We start from the raw sequence: 21954 nt of genomic DNA, 5'->3' as shown, positions 1-21954 counted from the left end.
AGAAAGGGTAAAAGGACAGTTTATTTAATAAAAGCTCTTGGAAAAAAGATGACAAACTATTTGGAACCAAACAAAACAAAATTTAAACAAAATAATTACTTTCTAAAATTGAGATAGATTAAAGATGACTAAAATATGAATCAACCTAAATGTCCATCAACGATAGACTGGATTAAAAACATGTGGAATCTATACACCACGGAATACTATGCAGTTATAATGGAATGAGATCATGTCCTTTGCAGGGACATGGATGGACTTGGAAGCCATCATCTTCAGCAAGCTAAGGCAGGAACAGAAAACCAAATACCGCATGGTCTCACTTATAAGTGGGAGCTGAATAATAAGAACACATGGACACATAGGGAGGAACAACCACACTCACACTGGGGCCTGTCAGAGGCAGGAGGGTGGGGAAGAGAGAACAGCAGGAAAAATTGCTAATGGATACTGGGCTTAATACCTAGGCATTGGGATGATCTGTGCAGCAAACCACCATGGCACACGTTTACCTATGTAACAAACTTGTACATCCTGCACACGTACCTCTGAACTTAAAATAAAAGTTGAAGAAAACAAAACTATAAGAGCATTAGAAGAAAATAATGCCACAAAGAGAAAGTTAAAAAGAAACATAGATACAATTAAGAGGCAAAGAGAAAATTAGAGAAAATTGGAAAAAAATAGTTGTTTATACTTACATACAAAAATGCTTTTGAACAAGAAATAATTATAATTGCAGGCTATGTGCCAAATTTGTCCTAAATGTGAATCACTGATGATGGTACCTGCTCTCATGAAGCTTCCAGTCTAATAGAATTAAACAAATTTTTATTTTATTAAATATGTATCCACGTAAATGAATATCCAGTTAGAATCCGTGAAGAAAGATTGTATGATGACATAAGGGACCAAGGGAATCTAATGTGTATTTTGGGGTCTAGAAGACCACATTAACGTACTTGAATTTGTAATGTAACTTTAATGTATTCATATTAATCTTGTAAAATCGATTATTTTTAATTTATTCACATGTCAATATTAATAAAACATAAAATACAAACTTTTAATAGCAAATATAGTATTATTTATCAGTTTTCATATTAATAATATACTATGTAATATATTCTTAATATATAGAGAACTCTTCAATTTAATAAAGAAAACTATACATTTAACCTAACAGAAATAAAATGGACGAGCAAATGAATATGCAGGTCATCATAGAAAATTCACAAATACTCAGTAAACACATGGAAAATATTCCACCTTACTTGTTACGAAAAATGAATTTAAAACAACATATATTTTTATGGCTTTAATTGGCATAATGAAAGATAACTTTCAAACACTCTCAAACACGTGTGGTCAGCAAATGAATGTAATTTTTCTGTAGGAAAATTGAGAAATCACAACCTTAAATTTCTGCATGCCCTTTGCTCCAGGAATTCTACATAGAGAAACGTGTCTTCAGGAAATTTTCGTGAATCTGCATTAACATGTATACACAAGGATATTTTCTGCAGAAGCATTTTCATAGCTGAATTTTTCAAGCAATCAGAAGTCCATTAAGTAAATATGTAGTTCATTCTTCCATTGAAATATTGGGTAGCAGTTCAGAAGGATATGAACATACATAATGGGATTAAAACCATTCATATTTTACTAAGCTAAAATATAGATTATTATGCATTTCATTAAATGATTTTATTTTTATAAGAAAATTATTATATATAGAAAATGTTGATTGCAGCCATGTTTCTGTAACTATCTAAAAAAGGATCTCTTCGTGTTCTGCTGTAATTTTGCATTTGGTTATAAACATTTACTACTTTAGTAAAAAAATGAAAGTAATGTTTATATAAAGGAAGAAAACTAAAAAAATTTAAGCTGAACATTGTTGAACTTAAGATGGTTTAGAAAGACTCTGTCTTACACAGCATTCCCTGTAAGCAGATTTTTGATGAACATTTGCATGGAGAATGTTATAAGCAGTTTTTATATGAGTATTTACATGGTGGAGCTTTTCTGGGCTGTGCTCAATGGACCAACACTTATGGAGGGTAGGGGAACAGGACTAGGCAGAGGGAGAAGTTGATTTATAATGCAGTTGCAATAAATGGCTCAACTAATCCTCTAGGGGTCTGTGCAGCTGGGATGGCCTTCAGAGATGTCCTAATTAGGGCCAACGGGATAGGCCCTTTTCTTTTAAAATTTTTTTTTTTTACTTTTTTTTATTATTATTATACTTTAAGTTCTAGGGTACATGTGCACAATGTGCAGGTTTGTTACATACGTATACATGTGCCATGTTGGTGTGCTGCACCCATTAACTCGTCATTTACATTAGGTATATCTCCTAATGCTATCCCTCCCCCCTCCCCCCTCCCCACAATAGGACGCAGTGTGTGATGTTCCCCTTCCTGTGTCCAAGTGTTCTCATTGTTCAGTTCCCACCTATGAGTGAGAACATGTAGTATTTGGTTTTCTGTTCTTGCAATAGTTTGGTGAGAATGATGGTTTCCAGCTGCATCCATGTCCCTATGAAGGACACGAACTCATCGTTTTTTATGGCTGCATAGTATTCCATGGTGTATATGTGCCACATTTTCTTAATCCAGTCTCTTTTAATGCTTTCTCCCAACCTCACCATCACTGCATACAGGTTGCCTCCAGGGACAGAGCTTAACCTGGGACAAAGCAGCTTATTTTGCAGAAAGTAATTCTTGGAAGGCAATCAACTTCTTGTAGCAGAGAGTGGCTCTGACCTAAAGGGCAATCCTGGGAAGTGCAATAGCATGCACTATACCAAACTTGTCCAACCCGTGGCCCCCGGGCTGCATGTGGCCCAGGACAGCTTCGAATGCAGCCCAACACAAATTCATCAACTTTCTTGAAACATCATAAGGTTTTTTTGCATTTTTTTAAAGCTCATCTGCTATCGTTAGTGGTAGCGTATTTTATGTGTGGCCTAAGACAATTCTTCCAGTGTGACCTGGGGAAGCCAAAAGATTGGACACTCCTGCACTCTCCTGATGGTTTCCAGTTGAGAACTACATGGTTTATGTGAATGGGCCATCAAGGGTCCAGAGTCTGAATCTCTTCTTGAATTTATCAATCTTTCCCTTAATGCTGGGGATGCCCTCATAATAATACAATTTATAAAATAGTGACATGCAAACCAAACTCCAATATATGTATTTTCACTGAGAAATATAGCTGACATGAGGACTAAAATGTGTTTTGACTGACCAGTACATTCTCTGCTACATTAGAAACAAAATTGACACCCAGGAGGTTTCTTGGTTTGTTTGACATCAGGGAAAAAGTCATTTTCAGATTGAAAGAGTACCACTGTATCATTTTCTATATTAAAGGGATTTATTTTCCTTTACTGCTGAAGAAATAGTAATAAATCCTTTCTTCTCGAAGTTTTCCAGACTTAGTATAGATTTTACATTTTATTTTATCTTTGTTACAATTCACATACTGGTTCTAGATTTGGAAGAATTTCATCCATAACCATTTACAAATTACCTGCCAGAGTAAGTTGCTTTTATCAAATATTTGCACATATTTTATATGAATTTTTATTCCAAAGAGGGTATCTGTTTTTAAAATCTTATTCTCATATTTTGATGTACTCTATGAATTTATTGACTTTACAAGTTTCTTTGTAGAAATTGTTTCTCAAATAGTAGTTTTATGAATACATATGTAATAGTTTTATTTTTCTAGGTTCAAAATATTTTTATCAATGGACTCATAAATCTTTGGAAAGTAGCAAAACCTCTCTTATTTTTAATATTACAAGTATTGTAAAAATATTTTATTTCAAAAAATTATTTACAGTGTTCTATATCAACCCTAGTTAAATTCCTATCCTAGAGAGAAACATCATTAAAAATGTGGGGTATACATTTCTAGCCCTTTACTTATGCATTCAAATTTATACATATGTACATATACATATCATTTAAACATAATTGTGAACATAATTTATATATCATTCTGCTGTTTGCTTTAATTCATTTTTATGTTTGATTTGGAGATCATTTCAGGGCTCCACAATATGCTTATAACAAATTGATGAATACAGCATGTATTTTATGGATAAATTTAATTAATTCATATTTGTTGTGATTGGTAATATGTTTACTACCTTGTATTTCCTGACATTTTGTTAAGTCTTAAACTAATACCTCATTATTCTGTGCCGCTTCATTATAAGCACAAGTACTTCCTATTTTTAACACTGTTTACTGTGTTTGATGTCATATTCTGTCTTAAATGTATTTCATATTGATGATATACAATTTTTTATTACAGTAAATATAAGCAATTATAATAGGAAGGGTCTTAGTAATTTTCTGAGACTTTACTCTGAAAATTGTCTCTTTTGTTTCACACTTGATTGCACGCACACACACACACACACACACATATTAGCTGAATATATATATATAAGCTTTTAATTTGGAAATTTATTTTCTTCTTCTTTTTGCTTATTTCTTTCACTGAATTTTTCTCAGTCATGTCATCTACAACTCCTATTGGACAAACAGTAGTACCTGTAAATTCATCTTTTATATTTTGGCTTTTCTTTCATATTTTCCATCTCCATGTCTTCTTTGTGCTACATTTTAGGGATTAGTTTGTTCTTCCAGCTCTGTTTGTTGAGTTTGAGACTTTTCTTTGGCTATCGGTTTTCATGAAATGTTTGACAGGTTTGGTTTATTTGTTCTTATTCATACTTGATAAATGGCTTTGGTGAATGTAGGAGATGATTGCATTGGTCAATTTCTTGTGATGGCTGTGTGTGTATGTGTTTTGGGTTTTATATTCGTTTAGGCACTTCCTTGATATCTAGGTCAGAATTTTCAATGCAGACTTTATCTGGAGAGCAAATTTTGTTTCTTAATCCTTTTTTTCCCCTTGTTTGTCCTTATGGAGGTAAGAGGTTACATCAGGCTTTACTATGCTCTTTTTTTCTAGTAGCAATATTCAGTTGAGAGTTCTTCTCAGCTAAACTTTTTTTTTAAGACATAAAGATTTTTATACCTTTATTTTAAATTAATAGCTGAAAGCAAGTAAAAATAACTAATTTTGGTAAATATTCCAACAAAGTATTTTGAATCACATACTCAGAGTACAAATTAGTCAGAGACATTAAAATTATTCCCAAATTACAGAGCCTTAGAAAAAAAGAATTATACGAACACAAAATCCACTAGGGAGTTGATTTCTGACATATTTTTCTATGGAATGTGTGCTTTGGCTCAAGTATTCTCCTTTCACTGAAACTATCTAATGGACTTCAAAACCCACTATAAACATGGAAAAAAAATGTCTTTAAATGGCTTTACTAGTGACATGATGATACTCATGTCCATCTGTGTTTGATACCAAATGCCAGCATCAAGCACATTTTCAGAACATGAAAACAGGCACGTGCTTTTAACAAAAGTTTGTGGGATTGCTGAGCAACACGTGTGAACATCTCAATAAACATTTTAAAGGAAAGAACATAATTAGCTCATATGTTTTATGGAAGTGATGAAGTGTAATAGAGTTCAACCTGTTCAAACACACTTGCCAAAATTTTAAGAAGTAGTTTTCTACTTAGAGCTTTGGGAAAGAGCAATGATGGAGGACATAAAAAGAAAAACTCTTGCACTAAATAAAACTCTCCAGTACTTTTGAGAATAAGCTAACATATAAGCAATCCTAGCAGTTTGGAAGATGTAGAATAATATACATTACTTTTTAAAAACATAATTTATGGTATTAGGTCTAACATTTAAGTCTCTAATCCATCTTGAATTAATTGTCATATAAGGAGTAAGGAAAGGATCCAGTTTCAGCTTTCTACTTATGGCTAGCCAATTTTCCCAGCACCATTTATTAAATAGGGAATCCTTTCCCCATTTCTTGTTTTTTTCAGGTTTGTCAAAGATCAGATGGCTGTAGATGTGTGGTACTATTTCTGAGGACTTTGTTCTGTTTCATTGGTCTATATCTCTGTTTTGGTACCAGTACCATGCTGTTTTAGTTACTGTAGTCCTGTAGTATAGTTTGAAGTGAGGTAGTGTGATGCCTCCAGCTTTGTTCTTTTGACTTAGGATTGGCTCGGCAATGCGGGCTCTTTTTTGGTTCCATATGAACTTTAAAGCAGCTTTTTCCAATTCTGTGAAGAAACTCATTGGTAGCTTGATGGGGATGGCGTTGAATCTATAAATAACCTTGGGCAGTATGGCCATTTTCACAATATTGATTCTTCCTATCCATGTGCATGGTATGTTCTTCCATTTGTTTGTGTCCTCTTTTATTTCACTGAGCAGTGGTTTGTAGTTCTCCTTGAAGAGGTCCTTTACATCCCTTGTAAGTTGGATTCCTAGGTATTTTATTCTCTTGGAAGCAATTGTGAATGGAAGTTCATTCCTGATTTGGCTCTCTGTTTGTCTGTTACTGGTGTATAAGAATGCTTGTGATTTTTGCACATTAATGATGTATCCTGAGACTTTGCTGAAGTTGCTTATCAGCTTAAGGACATTCTGGGCTGAGACAATGGGGTTTTCTAAATATACAATCATGTCATCTGCAAACAGGGACAATTTGACTTCTTTTCCTAACTGAATACCCTAGGTAATACCATTCAGAACATAGGCATGGGCAAAGACTTCATGTCTAAAACACCAAAAGCAACGGCAACAAAATCCAAAATTGACAAATGGGATCTAATTAAATTAAAGAGCTTCTGCACAGCAAAAGAAACTACCACCATCAGAGTGAACAGGCAACCTACAGAAAGCGAGAAAATTTTTGCAATCTACTCATCTGACAAAGGGCTAATATCCACAACCTACAAAGAACTCAAACAAATTTACAAGAAATAAACAACCCCATCAAAAAGTGGGCAAAGGATATGAACAGACATTTCTCAAAAGAAGACATACATACAGCCAACAGACACATGAAAAAATGCTTCTCATCACTGGCCATCAGAGAAATGCAAATCAAAATCACGATGAGATACCATCTCACACTAGTTAGAATGGCAATCATTAAAAAGTCAGGAAACAACAGGTGCTGGAGAGGATGTGGAGAAATAGGAACACTTTTACATTGTTGGTGGGATTGTAAACTAGTTCAACCATTATGGAAAACAGTATGGTGATTCCTCAAGGATCTAGAACTAGAATTACCATATGACCCAGCCATCCCATTACTTGGTATATACCCAAAGGATTATAAATCATGCTGCTATAAAGACACATGCACACGTATGTTCATTGCGGCACTATTCACAATAGCAAAGACTTGGAATCAACCCAAATGTCCATCAGTGACCGACTGGATTAAGAAAATGTGGCACATATACACCATGGAATACAATGCAACCATAAAAAAGGATGACTTTGTGTCCTTTGTAGGGACATGGATGCAGCTGGAAACCATCATTCTCAGCAAACTATCACAAGAACAGAAAACGAAACACCACATGTTCTCACTCATGGGTGGGAATTGAATAGTGAGATTACTTGGATTCTGGAAGGGGAGCATCACACACCGGGGCCTATTATGGGGAGGGGGGAGGGGGGAGGGATTGCATTGGGAGTTATACCTGATGTAAATGACAAGTTGATGGGTGCTGATGAGTGATGGGTGCAGCACACCAACATGGCACAAGTATACATATGTAACAAACCTGCACGTTATGCACATGTACCCTAGAACTTAAAGTATAATAATAAAAAAACATAATTTATTAGCTAGAAAAGAAAAAAACTCAGATGTTCTTTATTTACCAATAATAATAAATACAGAAAATTGATGAAACAAATTTCACAATAATATAAAGACTTTTCAATTATTCCTTCAAAATACTGTCTTTTGTTTTTTTCCTTTTCTGGGTAATAAATTATATTAAACTTTTTACTGCATCAGGATTTGCCCTTAAATCTACACTTATACATTTGGCAATGATTTGATGGTGTTATTTTTGTTTGTTTTATAATTCTTGTTACAGCTAATCACATATATAATTTCCTCACCCAAAATTTATGTTTAAATGAACTCTGGTTTCTTAAACTTCTGAATTCTGTGTGAATTGAATCAGTCTTCATGTTCTGTCTCATTTGGTACACATATAGTCAAGGAGCCATTGTTTCCATTCACAAGCCCTGAACTTACTATTTGGACAAGATACCTGCTTTCAATAATTATATTAGGATCAACAGAAAAGCATGTCCTTTCTGTAAATACATATGAAGAATTACTTTGCCCCATAGTTTAATATACAATTCTCCTGATTTTTACAAAAATATTTTGAATAATCTAATATAGTTTTAAGAATTCACTTCTAAACTTCAGAAAAATTCTTTTTCTTTGTTTGTGAAAATTTTCCTTTCAAAAATGTAGCTATTGAGTGCTAGAATATTGCTTCTAAATTTACTGTGCCAAAGGCCTGCGATAATTTTTCTTATACATTTAATGACATTCTAAACTTTGATAATATAAACTTTTTTCTCTGTGCAAATATGTGTATTTTCATTAAGTATACAGATGTTTATGTGAATATCAACATTTGTGCCTACAGGCAGAAAAAGCATTTTATATGTCTACTGGACACTATCTTAATATGTGAAAATAGTTTCAAATTGTTCTATTAAAAAGTGTTCAGCTAAAATATTTTCAAGTTTTTAAGCAATGAACTTTTTTCTTCTGATTTAACATTTTTGAAGGTTGAATAATAGACTGCTGTAATGAAAATATAACACTTCATGTGAAATTTTAATAATCTCTTATAGTAATATCCATAGACATCAATGAATGTGCCTATAAATCCTATTAGTGATGTTATTAGACCCAAATGTAAAATATAACATGCCTTGTAATAAGTAATATAGAATTCTCAACCATATTTTAGCCAAGCTTTGGGATAAACTAATATGAAAACTATTTATGTAAATTGATCAACTAAAGCATTTCCTCTGTAGACTTTCTGTTTTTAATACGAATGCTCTGGGTTTCCTAAGTGAAAGTTTTTATCAGTTTGAAACCAATGTAACTCTATTGATGCTAATTTGACCACCTTGGTTTTCTGTACTAGACTGCAAGTTCTACATTAGTTCATAAAGCTTAAAAGATTTTCAAGCTGTATGTAGTACCTTGGAAATAGTAAGTGGTTCAATTTTTAGTTAGTAAGTAAATAAATGAAATAAATGAAAGCAGCTTTTCATAACACAGTTTCGTGCTTTTAGCACTTTTTAGAGCCTCCTTCTTCATTTTAAGTGTCATCTCATCTGATAAATTTTCTTTATTCAATGCTAGGATAAGGGAGGGGACTCTCTTATGTGTAATGTTAGCCCTTGGCATACAAACCTCTATCAAAACACTTGTCACCCTGTAGTTTCACAGTGTCAGTGTGTGCACCCACACCTGTAGCCTCATGGGAGGCAGGGACTGTGTCTGCCAGAGAAGCTATGGCACATAAGAGTTGATCAAAATTCAAGAAGATTGGAAGGCAGTTAATTCTAGCTGTGATGCATTGGTCAACCTATCTTCCTGTGTACAGATCATAGACACATACTGTTCACCATTTTTACAAACTTACTTTTTGGAATTTTAGAATATATGAATACATCACTCTTTGTATTCATATATTCTAAAATCACTTCATTTCCCACTGTTGAAACTGTGTGTCTGCTATTGTAGTTCTGTTTCATGTGACCATTTTGGTTTTTAGCTTCCTTTTCTTTAAAATCCTTCCTCAAGCTTATATCTCTTTATATATTGCATTTTATGTATTTATTACCTCTTCTCATATTCTCGTTTTATTACAAATTTGTTTAGTTCCTTGTCTCTCCAAATTTTTCCCTCTGTGTGTTTCATTGTGCTTTTCTATCTGTTCTCTTTTTTGTCCAGCTATGTCTCTGGGCCTTCAGTTTTACACTAAGATTAACCTCCCCACGTCTCAAGTGTCAGATGCCTTATCTTCAATCTTTGAAGTCCTTTACAACTGACTCTCCAGCAATGCAGCTTCTCAACTCACTGCCCTTTGAACACAAAGCAGACACAACTGACCAGGTAGTAGTAGGATACTTCCCTGAGTGGCCGCAAATTTGCGAGTCAGTCAGCTGTGGTAAAAGGGACAGTCTGTAGCTGCAAAACAGAGTGAAACGAACCAGCCATAAAAGGAGATCAAACCCATGGCCTTGGCCATGGTTGTTAAAGCACTAATTATTAACAACTCAGTGAGACAGTCACCAATACGCCCATCATATTAACTAGATGACAAATTCAGGATACATTTTTTAGTTATATAAACACTTTCATCTAATGAATTAATGTGAGAGGCAAATTATTACCATAGCTAATCACAATTTATAGAACTAAACCATGTTTAAAAGAATACCTACACTGTGATGACCACAAAGTAAATAGATTAGGTGTATTTCTTTTAGAAGTATAGTATATTTTTGCAATGACTATTGGGTACATATGCTTCTTGGTATCAATGTTACATATCACTGAAAAGTTGTTATTATTTCAAATATAGAAATTGAATATTAGACATATCTTGGTAAAAGGTTATTGCAATTTAAATGAATTACTCATAATGTTCAAGGGTGGTTTGGATAAATCAATTCGCATTTATAATAACTTACACTACTGAAGTTATTGTAAAGGGTATAAACTGTGTAGGGTCAAGTCTTCATTCTCACAAAGTTTATATTTTTGCTGTGGAGACTGACATATGCAGGTACAGAGACAAGTCAGGAAGGTAAGAACCACGTGAGCGGGGCAGCTGGCATGTTTCAGTGAAGGTTCAGAACAGGGGATGTTGTATCAGGCTGGAGTGATTTCATCAGTGAGGTTTTCACCATGTATGTGGGAACTGAACTGAGTTTTATAAGATGCATACGATGATACTCACATATTTGCTTCCTGAGGCTGCTATAACAAATTACCACAAACTGTGTAGTTTAGAACAACGAAAATTTATCATCTCACAGTTTCTGAGGCCAGTAGTCTGAAAAAAAAATATGTGGGCATGATTGGTCCCTTCTGGAGGATCTAAGTGAAAAACTGTTCCATGCTTTTATCCTAGCTTGGTTGCTGGCCATCCTTGGTGTTCCTTGGTTTATAGATGCATCCCTCCAGTCTCTGCCTCCATCTTCATGTTGCCTTCTTCTCTGTGTCTCTCTGCATCTTCTCCTCTTCTTAGAAGTGAATTGATGTAGGGCTACTGTAAATCCAGGACAATTTCATCTCAAGATTCTTAACTAATTATATATGCAAAGACCATATTTTCAAATAAGGTCACATTCTGAAGTTCAGCATAGACATGAGGGGTGTGTGTGTGTGTGTGTGTGTCCAGGGGTTGGGGGGTACATTATTCAACCCATTGCAAATGGGTCTGTTAATGCACATCTAAGCAGAGGACTCTGATTAAATTCCTTCAAGGGCTGGGTAGGGAACGTTAATATGAATAGTATGTTGTTAGCAAGATCATCCTAAAAAATATAGAAATTCAAAAAATAATTAAACCATAGCTTGCCAGACAATACATCTTTGTAAGAAAAACTCATCCAGAAGATTCCCAGTGTATATCTTCCAATAAACAACAAGAACACTAAAAACAGCTATTAAATTTTTAGTGTTTACTCATGTTCCAGGCACTGTTTTAAGTGTTTTACATATATTATATGTTAAAATTTCACCAAAACCCCAAAATGAGGATATTATCACATTCAGTTTATGGGTAAAGATACTGAGCCTCAGAGTTGTGAAACCACTTATTCCCACTGATGTATCTGGTAAGTGATGTGGCTGGACTTCAAACCCCAAAAAATTGTTTTGAGGAGGTCACGGGCAATTTCAAACTATATTGATACCACACTTTTAGGAAGGGATACAGCTGGAAGAAAAAGTGGGGAAACCTTTGGAAGTTGAGGACAGCCAGGTAAGGAAACCTGGTCTCTGTCCTGTAAGGGATGGGAGTCACTGAAGTTTTTGAGATGTATAACATCGTGAAAACACAGAGTTTGTAAAATTGCGCCATTGGCTAGTGTTCAGAAAATATTGAAGAATGTGGATTTGACGCTTCTTTGGTAAAAAGCCTTTGCAACAAATAGTCAAGGGGTGATAAGGGCCTGCACTGGGTGGTGGCAATTATGACGCATTTTCAACATGTGCTAGAGGGATTAATCTTGGCTGTGTAGACACCTTTCTCTCCCTCTTTCTGCCTTTCATAGAATGCAAAGGGTCTCCCTAAGCAATTAAGAAAAAGTTTAAAACATCATCACCAAACACTTGCATGGTTTATTCTGTAGAAAATTTTACTTCCTTAAAAGTTTCACCTTTTGTCCTCTAGGTTGAAACAATGCAATTCTCCTGTTCCCACCCAAAGGATTTAGCTATAATACACTATCAACAAAATCATGAGTGATCCCTTCCCATATAATTATAGGGTGTGCCATAGTGCAGATGTCTCCATGTAAAGTAGGAGTAGCCTGCAATTAGCCAGAAGAATTCTGCAGCAAATGTGGTTAGAGGCAAAAGGTTTACTCTAAATTTGACAGCCCCAGCTATAAATAGTTTGTTGGCTTTTTTATTTTTTGCCTTTATCAAGGACATCTTTGCTTCATCTGAGCACTTTCTGCAAAATAACCTTGCAGCTATGAATGCCATATGCAAAAGCTGTTTTTGCTTTGGATTGGCTTCTCCCTACTTAAGATGGTCTGAATAATCCATTACAAAAATCTCTCTGCATTTTCTCTGCATCTGGAAGATATGCATATAAATTTATAATGCTTATGTGAGGCATAAGTCAGTGGTTAATCCATCTGATCGTAAATCATGGGACTGTGTACCATGACCACATTAAAACTGAACCACAAATAAAAAGGGAGAATGGGTTCTAACCTATAATTGTGGCTCTCAGAATCAAGACCCTCAAAAGAATGTAGTCCTGAATGTGTCACATATAAGAGATGCTTGAAAAATCACACTAGTTAATGCGTAACATGTGCAGCACATGGAATAACAGGTTAGTAGTTTTCAAAATGCTTATTTTATGAAAAGATAGAAAAGATCACTATATACTCAATACAAAGGCACTATGACTCACCATGTAACTGAAATCAAAGACCTCCACTTCACAAAATTCAATACATTCCCCTTAGGTCAGAATTAAGAATGTATTTGGGGGCATTTTGGAACCTATATTTGAATTCAAATTAAGTTCAACATTTCTTTGTGAAATTAGGGTGCTAATTGGTAGAGAAATAATATACAAATCAACATCACAGCACTATGTTTAGTATTTCAGGCTAAGCTAATATTTCTACCATTTTGCATGTAAATCTTCTCAAAAAGTTTGTCTAGGGTAGCAGCATGTTATGAGGGCAGATTCTTTCTTCAAATGGAATTCTGATTAGTAACCGAAATAACTGAATAAATATGGTTTTGTCAAAGTGGTCAACATATTCATTTTAGAAATTAGCAGTCAAATTAATTGGTTTAACTTGATAGTTCACTATTTCAGTATCAGAATGAAAAATTGAAATGTAACTATATGAACTTTTGAATATTTACAAATACAATTTTTAACTATGTTTAACTTTTTAAGCTTCTGTACCATAAAATAAAATGCTTAATTTCCCCCTTTAAAAAAAAATAAAAAAACTCTTCACTAATAGTGTTTAAATTGCTCACATGATATGGACAGTTTCTTTTCTTGGTTTTCTCTGTTTGTAGCAACTGCATGTAGAGTTACTTTAAGAATTTTAGAAATAAAACAGTGCAACCAATGATGTCCCCTTACCTCCTCCCTGCCCTTCAATTATGACATAGCTTGAAATGGGTTATGATGATTTTACTTTACATCACACATTATTAACAGAAATACTTTAGCATGTAAATTTGGAAATGTCTGAAAAATGTCATCAGTTGGAGGAATATAGTAAGCCACTATCCGATTTTTTGTATAAATGCATTTTATTATATTTATTCAATGTGAAAGCACTTTTTAAACCAGTTAGAGTAAAACGACAGCATCTTTTCAGGATAGTGGGCCATGACCTAGGGTTGAAAGGTACCAGAAACCTTTATTAAAGATCAGCTTTTAAGAATATATTTTTCTACCATAGTATATTTATTAAAAGTTGATACATTTTACATATTTGCATTCGAGTCCTTGAGTTTTCTAAAGCATTAAATAAATGTCTCTGAATAGTTTCTGACCTTTCTCTGCTACCTTTTTGTGATAAAGGAATATAATCTAAAACATGTTTGGTATGGCATAGTGAAATATCTGTTAATTCCTTCACTGCTGGCAGATGAGTAGATTAATTTTTATCACAATGCATTCCGACATTGTGATTCATGAAATGGCTGTACATTTACAACATATATGTTTCATTTAAAAAATATTTTTATTTAAAATATTTGACTTTATCTGTAGGCAAAATGATGTGCCAAAGTGTACTGTATTTGTCACCCTTATTATACATTTCCTGAATAAGTTTTTACATTTGAATTTTTTCCTTAATAAGTTTCTATATTCAAAGAAAAAAATCATTTCTTTAACATGCAGATTTCTGTTGATTCCGGTACATAATTTGATTTCAAGAGAAGCAGTGCTTGGTGCAACTTTATATCTGTAAACCACCATGCTTCAACTGACATTCTTGACACTTCATGAATAAGTCCAAAGGTAATTCATTCTCATTTTCAAAGCATTCTTAATATAATCAGGTCTATACTTTTTCAATTATTAACAGAAAAACTAACATCTTTAAATGGTTAAAAATTTACAAGATGCATACTAGAGATGTCCTGGGATTTTCTACTATCTAACAGGATTTAGATTTTCTTAATTTCTTACCATCTAAGTAAAAAGGGGTATTGTGAGTAAATAGATACTGCGGCACCTCTGTCTACTTCAACGCCTTTGAGAAGGCTGCCACTTTCACCAGCAATGTCTAGCACCTCCTTGCTGACCCAGCAAATTCCAATTAATTTTTTAAGTCCCACCCTAATTATTCCACTTTCTGTTGTTTGTGTTGACATTTTGCAATAAGGAATGAATTGTCTTTTCATTGAAATTGCAACGACACTGTAAATTGAATTCCATAAAGCAGGGATGTTTGCTGGTTTGTTTGTAATGTACTTCTAGTGATTTATCTCCCTCTAGAACAATAACTGGCTCATGGTAGAAGGTCAATAAATATTTGCTGAATGAATCTCTCATTGCAGATTTCTTAATTATAGAGTATTTCACATTATATTTCAGTTCTGTATTCGACTGTCAAGCTCTCCAAGTACATCTTCACAACTCCAGTTCCTAGCTCAGACCCCGCCACACAGCAGGTTTTCATTAATTATCTAATGGCTCGATGTTTGGTAACATGAATTTAAAAAGCAAGCAAAGCATCTTTGTCTGAAATTGTAAACAGAGGTAGAATATGGAGAATTATGGATTAATCCCTTTAATAGGACTCCATGTCAAATGATAACATATATATTCTGCTTATCCATAAGTAGCACATAATTCTCCATTTTTAGTCATGAGATTAATCAGCATGAATATTTATTTACCTTATTTTTAAGAATACATAGAAAGAAGTGAGTTCACAATCTCTCTTAGTTGCTATTGAGTACATTATTGTTCTGTCATTTAAGATATCTTTCTTATAGCTAAGTCATTATTATTTTACACGTTATTAATTACTATAATCCTGACATAGTATAGTATGAAATCCCTGAGTGCAGTGATATTATTTCTTCATAGTTTTAAGACAGTGACTTTTTTATTTTAATATTTTAAATTTTTTTTGAGACAAGGCCTCTAGCTCTCTCAGCCAGGCTGGAGTGCAGTGGCACGATGTTGGTTCACTGCAGCCTCAACCTCCCAGGCTCAAATGAGCCTCCTGCCTCAACCTCCTGAGCTGCTGGGGCTACAGGTATGTACCACCAAGCTCAGTTATTTATTTTTATTTTTATTTTTTACTTTTTGTAGAGACGAGGGTCTCCCTATGTTGCCCATGCTAGTCTTGAACTCCTGGGCTCAAGCGATCCTCCTGTCTTGGCCTCCCAAAGTGCTGGGATTACAAGCATGAGCCACTGCACCCAGCCCAAGATTGTTATATTTATTTGTACTCCAAGAGTTTTAGTGTACTACTATGTTCTGAGTAGGTGTTCAAATTAATTGCTACTTCATTTGTTAAATATATTTGCTTCAATTTAAAATTATTTATTTTATGAATGAAAGCGATACAGTTCCTGCTTTGAAAAAGCATTTAATTCAGTGGAAAAAAAATACCTATTTATTTCACTTTCCTCTGAAGTTTTGTGGTTCCTTTCTTTTAAAATATGTGTGATGACAAAAAGCTTACTCTGATAAGAGAGTTACAAAGAATACAGTAAAAATTTGTAGAAGTGATTTTTATCTCTCTCAATATTATAATAGATTTCATTCTCAAATTTTCTTTTAAATATAAAACCTAAATATTACTTCCTGATTTATGCTTGTGTTCTCAAAATAAAAATTTCAGTAAAGATAATGGACAGTTTAGTTTATTTTGCATCAATTTTATATTTATAAAATGGAAAGATAATATGCATTTAATGCCCATGATAACCACAAAGAAAATAGCTATAGAATATACACAAAAGGAAATCCCAAAGGAAATTAAATGATTCACTCCAAGAAATCAACTACACATAAAAGACAGTAATGCAAAAAATGAGGAACATAAAAACTATAAGGCATACAAAACACATAACAAAATGACACCAGTCTTTCCTCATCAGTAATTACTTTAAATGTAAATTGATTAAACTTTCCAGTCAAAAAGACAGAAATTAGCTGAACAGATAAAAATCCATGATGTAATTAATCCTATCTGTAAAACTCATTTTAGATCCAAAGACACAAATAGATTAAAAGTAATAAGATGGAAAGAGACATTTAATTCAAATTATAACCAAAAGAAAGGAGGGTAGCTATACAAATATCACATAAAACAGATTTTAAATTAAAAAGTTTATAAGAGATAAAGTTATTATATATTGAAAACAGGATCTCAAAGAAATATTTGTATACCCCTCTTTATAGCAGCATTATTCACAATAGATACAATGTAGAAGAAACTCAAGTGTCCATTGAAGGATAGATGGATAAGCAAAATGTAGTATAAACATGCAGTAGAATATTATTCAACCTTAAAAAGAAAGGAAATTCTGACATATGTTACAACATTAATGCACCTTGAGGACATCACACTACCTGAAACAAGCCAGTCACAAAATGACAAATATACCAGATGATTCCACTTATATAAGGTATTTAGAATAGTGAAATAATAGAGAGAAAGTAGAATGGTGGTTTTCAGGGGATAAGGGGAACAGGGAAATGTTGTTTAATGGGTACAATATTTCAATTTTACAAAATTAAATGAGTTATGAAGATGGATGGTGACGGTTGTACAACATTATGACTATATTTAATAGCACTTGCTATGTTCTGAATGTGTTCCCCAAAATTCACCTTGAAACAATCTCTAATGCAATAGTATTAAGAGATGGAGCCTTTAGGAGGTGCTTAGGTCATGAGAGCGACTCCACCTCCTTCTTGAATGGGATTACAACTTTTATAAAAGAGGCTTTACACAAAGTCAGTCCTTCTGATCTTCTTTTTTCCATCATGTGAGGACACAAGAAGGTCCTCACCAGATACTGAATGATCTTGGACGTCCCCCAGAACCTTAAGGTATACATTTCTGTTCTTCATAAATTACCAGTCTTGGTATTTTGTTATAACAGCACAAACTAAGACACCACTGAACTACACTCTGAAAAATAATTAAGATGGCAAATTGTATGTTATGTGTGCCTTACCACAATAAAAAATTGCAGAAAATATATTATATTAAAATATAATGTAGTATATTCTGTATATTAAATATAAAAATTAATTTTACTAGCTTTTATTCTTCTCTTTGAATATGGCTACTAGAAAGTTTAACATTGCATATGTAACTGTTGTCATGTTTCTATTGGAGGAAGCTGGTCTATAAGATAAATGTAAATTCCCCTTTCTCTAACTTTCACTTTCCTCTTCAACCTCTTAGCTGAGCTTTAGATATGCCTCTGATCTAGCTTATTATCCAGTTTGGTATACACCCTATGATCCAGGCTGTGAAGCTTTTGTACACAGATTTTGAAATACTTTAATCTCTTTGATAATAATTCTTTCAATTATTAATTTCCTCAACAAAATCCTAATAATGTTTCAAAATACATTTCAATAGTTTTCTTTGTGAGATCTTCTCTGATTTATCCAGGCAGCATCGGCCACTTTGTTGATGATGTTTCCATACCTGTATGTATGTTAATAATTTCCCTTATTGTACTGTATTGCAATTATTGGTACACATCTAATTCTTATAAGAGGCTTTGAATTCTCTCACAAGCCTAGATCCACTTAAATGTTTGTAGAATAAAAAAAAAACATAAATGGAATTTGGAGTCAAACCAATTTGAATTATCTTCCCATCACTGATGAGATATGTGAATTTGAAAAATTTATTTAAACTCTAATATACAATTGATGAAGAATGTTGAGCCAAATCCTTATTTATTCTATTGCATGCTGTTTAACCCTACTTTTGAAAGTACGTCCTTTATATCAGCTTCCTTGACTTTTAACTTTTTGTCAGTAAAGTACAGCTGTTTCCAGGTTCTAACTTAATGTTAATGAGAGATTTCACTATAAAGGAGTTACTAAAATTTATACAAGTTAATAATGCAAGTGTCACAATATGGAATGCAATTTCTTACATGTTGTATTATTGATGGTGCAATTTTTAAAATGTATGAAATGTACCAAAATTAAATGGGCACTACTTGTTTATAATTCAGAAAAATCAAAGAGAAACACAAATACTGTTTTTCAAATTATACTTAGTGAAGAAGATAGAATGCAATGAAAAAGAGGCACGGTGAGACCTATTTCAAATATTGATAATTTTCCCAGAATTTCTTCTATATACTATAGGTTTCAAATATCAAAGACTTTTTGATGGCAAAAAGAATGGAGTGTATTTGGGAACTTCTAAGTTAGTGGAGGTAATATCTGAAGTGCTCATAGATGACAACTTATGAACTGACATCATAGTAGCTAATAATGAAAGCATGTTAAAGGCCTGTACTAAAGAACCCATAATTCTATGATTCTTTTAACAAGAAATATGATAGAATGAGAATATGAAGTGAAAAGCAGTAAGATAAATACCACAACTCAAAGCACCCACCCACTTCTAAAACAATGTGTTTTGAGTAAAGCCAGGCCTCAAAATGGATAAGACTAAGTATTCTAAAACCTCTGTCCTATTGCATTCAAAATATATTTAAAACTAGTTGTTTACTCTCTCTATCCATCCTTGCAATCCTTGCAAATAGTCTTTCTTTTGTAAAATAAATCAAGTGTTTAAGAACTTTTCAAATATTTTAATTAAAATGATAGGCAAAACAATTATATTTAGACAATTTTAAACTAATTCATTTTGAAAGTTTAAATCATGTTTTGAAAAGTAGAGTGTTTTGTTTCTTATGCTAATTGGTGACTTCCTGCTTCAACAGAGAATGGCTTTATAGAGACAAAACAACATGTTTCTCTGACATCAAAAAGTGCTTGCAAAACGCAGTTGTGCTGAATTAGCTGAAAATAAATAAAAAACATAAGAATTGCATTTCTACTGAACTTTACAGGAGCTTGAATGTGAGAAAGCAGACTGCATTGGGGAAAATAGGTTTTAAATTTTACTTAATCCTTCCTTGTGAAAGCTAGAGGTGCCTCTTTTTGCATGGAGATTTGCCTATTTCAAAGTGATCAACAGCTTATTTTGCTTTTCTTTATCTTTCTTTACAATTAATGCCCTTAACTGTACAGAATTTGAGGAGAATCTGCAAACACCATAGATAATAAGTGGAACATGATTGACTCACCTGTCATGATTTCCTCTACTAACCAACAGTCAGAAAAAACAGAATATTCTGATTTAATAATTCATAAAACGTATTTGATCAAATACTTTAAGATACAGCCTTTATTTTCTCTTATATATGTGAATTTAAGAAATAGCTTATCAACAACCTTATCAACAATTTTCCTAGTAATGATTGGCAATGCATTTTTCCCTTTTTTGAAGTTGCTCTTCCTAGGGTATTTCACTAAAATTTTCAGAGTAAGATGATAGCAAAAGATACCCGTTTTATTGATAAAAATTAATACATTATTATATTTGTGTCACTCATAGATTCCATTCCATAATGCTTTCTTTGGGATGTGGATAACCCCTCGCAGGTAGAAAGTTATCAAAATCATAGAGTGATGGTTAGTACTGAGTGTCAACTTGATTTGATTGAAGGATGCAAAGTATTGATTCTGGGTGTGTCTGTGAGGGAACTGCCAAAGGAGACTAACATTTGAGTCAGTGGGCTGGGAAAGGCAGACCCACCCTTAATCTGGGTGGGCACAATCTAATCAGCTGTCAGAGCAGCCAGTATATAAAGCATGCAGAAAAACATGAAAAGGCTAGACTGACCTACATCTTTCTCCCATGCTGGATGCTTCCTGCCCTCGAACATCAGACTCCAAGTTCTTCAGTTTTGGGACTCAGACTGGTTCTCCTTGCTCCTCAGCTCTCAGCTTGCAGATGGTCTATTGTGGGACCTTGTGATCATGTGAGCAACTACTTACTAAACTCGTATATATATATATACTATTAGTTCTGTCCCTCTACAGAACCCTGACTAATACAGATTTTGGTACCAGGAGTGGTTCTAGAGAAACAGAATATTACGGATGAATTCTTTTATTGGTTTGGGGGTTTCTGGAGTTGGCTGCTTAATATGATTAGACCCAAAAATGCTTAGAACTCTATTTCCAATAGTATGGAGAACATTGATAATCCTTGCTGTTAACTGTTTAGAGAGTTATGCAAAATAAATGCATTTGACATTTCTGATTCACTACTCGTGAGAGGCAAGGAGTTTAGTGACTCTATACATAAAACCTTTGATTATATGTGAAGAATCAAGCAACATAATGAAGCTGGTTGGTTGCTCCTAAGTTCAGTGGACAAAGTGATGAAAGAAAATGATGAACTCAGGGATTCTAACTTCTGGCTTCAGAGGCAGACACTGAGCCTCAAATCTGTGAAGACTGTCCTGAATGACAATCTTATCTCCTGTAGAGAAAGAGCTGAAATTGTGGACAAACAGACACAAGGTCTAATCATGCAAGTGGCTGACCTGCAATGAAAGGTGCATGCACATCTTCACCAGGTGTCTACTGTTAAAGTGAGGGCATTGATTGAAAAAGAATGATCCTGCAACTTGGAATGGGGAATGTGTGGGAGGACACTGATGAATCTGGGGGTACTGAGTTTGTAAAGTTGGTGAACATTTTTGCCAGAAGAAACAGCTTCGCTATCCCTAGTAGTGGCAACATCCCCTTCCTGACTCCTGCTGCCATCAGTCTTTCCACTTTTGTCTGAGGAGATAAACCCTGTGTTGCCTGAGGCCAAAACAGTGATGGCCTCCCCTGAGGCAGCTGCCAGGCAAGATAATGTTGATTCTTATCAGGAGCCACCCCCAACACCCCTGTTTGCTTCTAGACCTATAACTAGACTAAAGTCCTGGTGGGCCCCAGAGGCCCCATGAGGAGGTGTGCTGCATTTGATATGAACTGCTTGAGTTTTCTAATTTATATAAGCAGAAAGCTGGAGAACAGGCATGGGAGTGGATATTAACGGTGTGGGATAATGGTGGAAGGAATGTAGAGTTGGATCAGGCTGAATTTATTGATTTGGGCCCACTAACTAGGTACCCTGCATTTAATGTTGCAGCTCAAGCAGTTAAAAAAGGTTTTAATAGTTTACT

The 21954-nt window shown here is 34.0% G+C and overlaps 1 protein-coding gene and 1 long non-coding RNA gene across 9 annotated transcripts in view; one reads left to right on the top strand and one right to left on the bottom strand.

Annotated features, from left to right (window-relative positions):
* CFAP299 (cilia and flagella associated protein 299) overlaps window positions 1-21954 on the bottom strand; it is a 667873-nt gene that overhangs the window by 157969 nt on the left and 487950 nt on the right. The window lies entirely within an intron of this gene.
* The window catches only part of LOC105463310 (uncharacterized), a 54519-nt gene continuing 46471 nt past the window's right edge, over window positions 13907-21954 (top strand). For both annotated transcript variants that reach the window (XR_976248.2, XR_011621274.1), the window contains exons 1-2: window positions 13907-13969; window positions 14603-14722. This is a non-coding gene — a long non-coding RNA (uncharacterized lncRNA). The remainder of the gene's footprint in view (window positions 13970-14602; window positions 14723-21954) is intronic.

This window comes from Macaca nemestrina, chromosome 3 (genome assembly GCF_043159975.1).
Source record: "Macaca nemestrina isolate mMacNem1 chromosome 3, mMacNem.hap1, whole genome shotgun sequence".
Taxonomy (NCBI): domain Eukaryota; kingdom Metazoa; phylum Chordata; class Mammalia; order Primates; family Cercopithecidae; genus Macaca; species Macaca nemestrina.
This window is presented reverse-complemented; position numbering and strand designations above follow the sequence as displayed.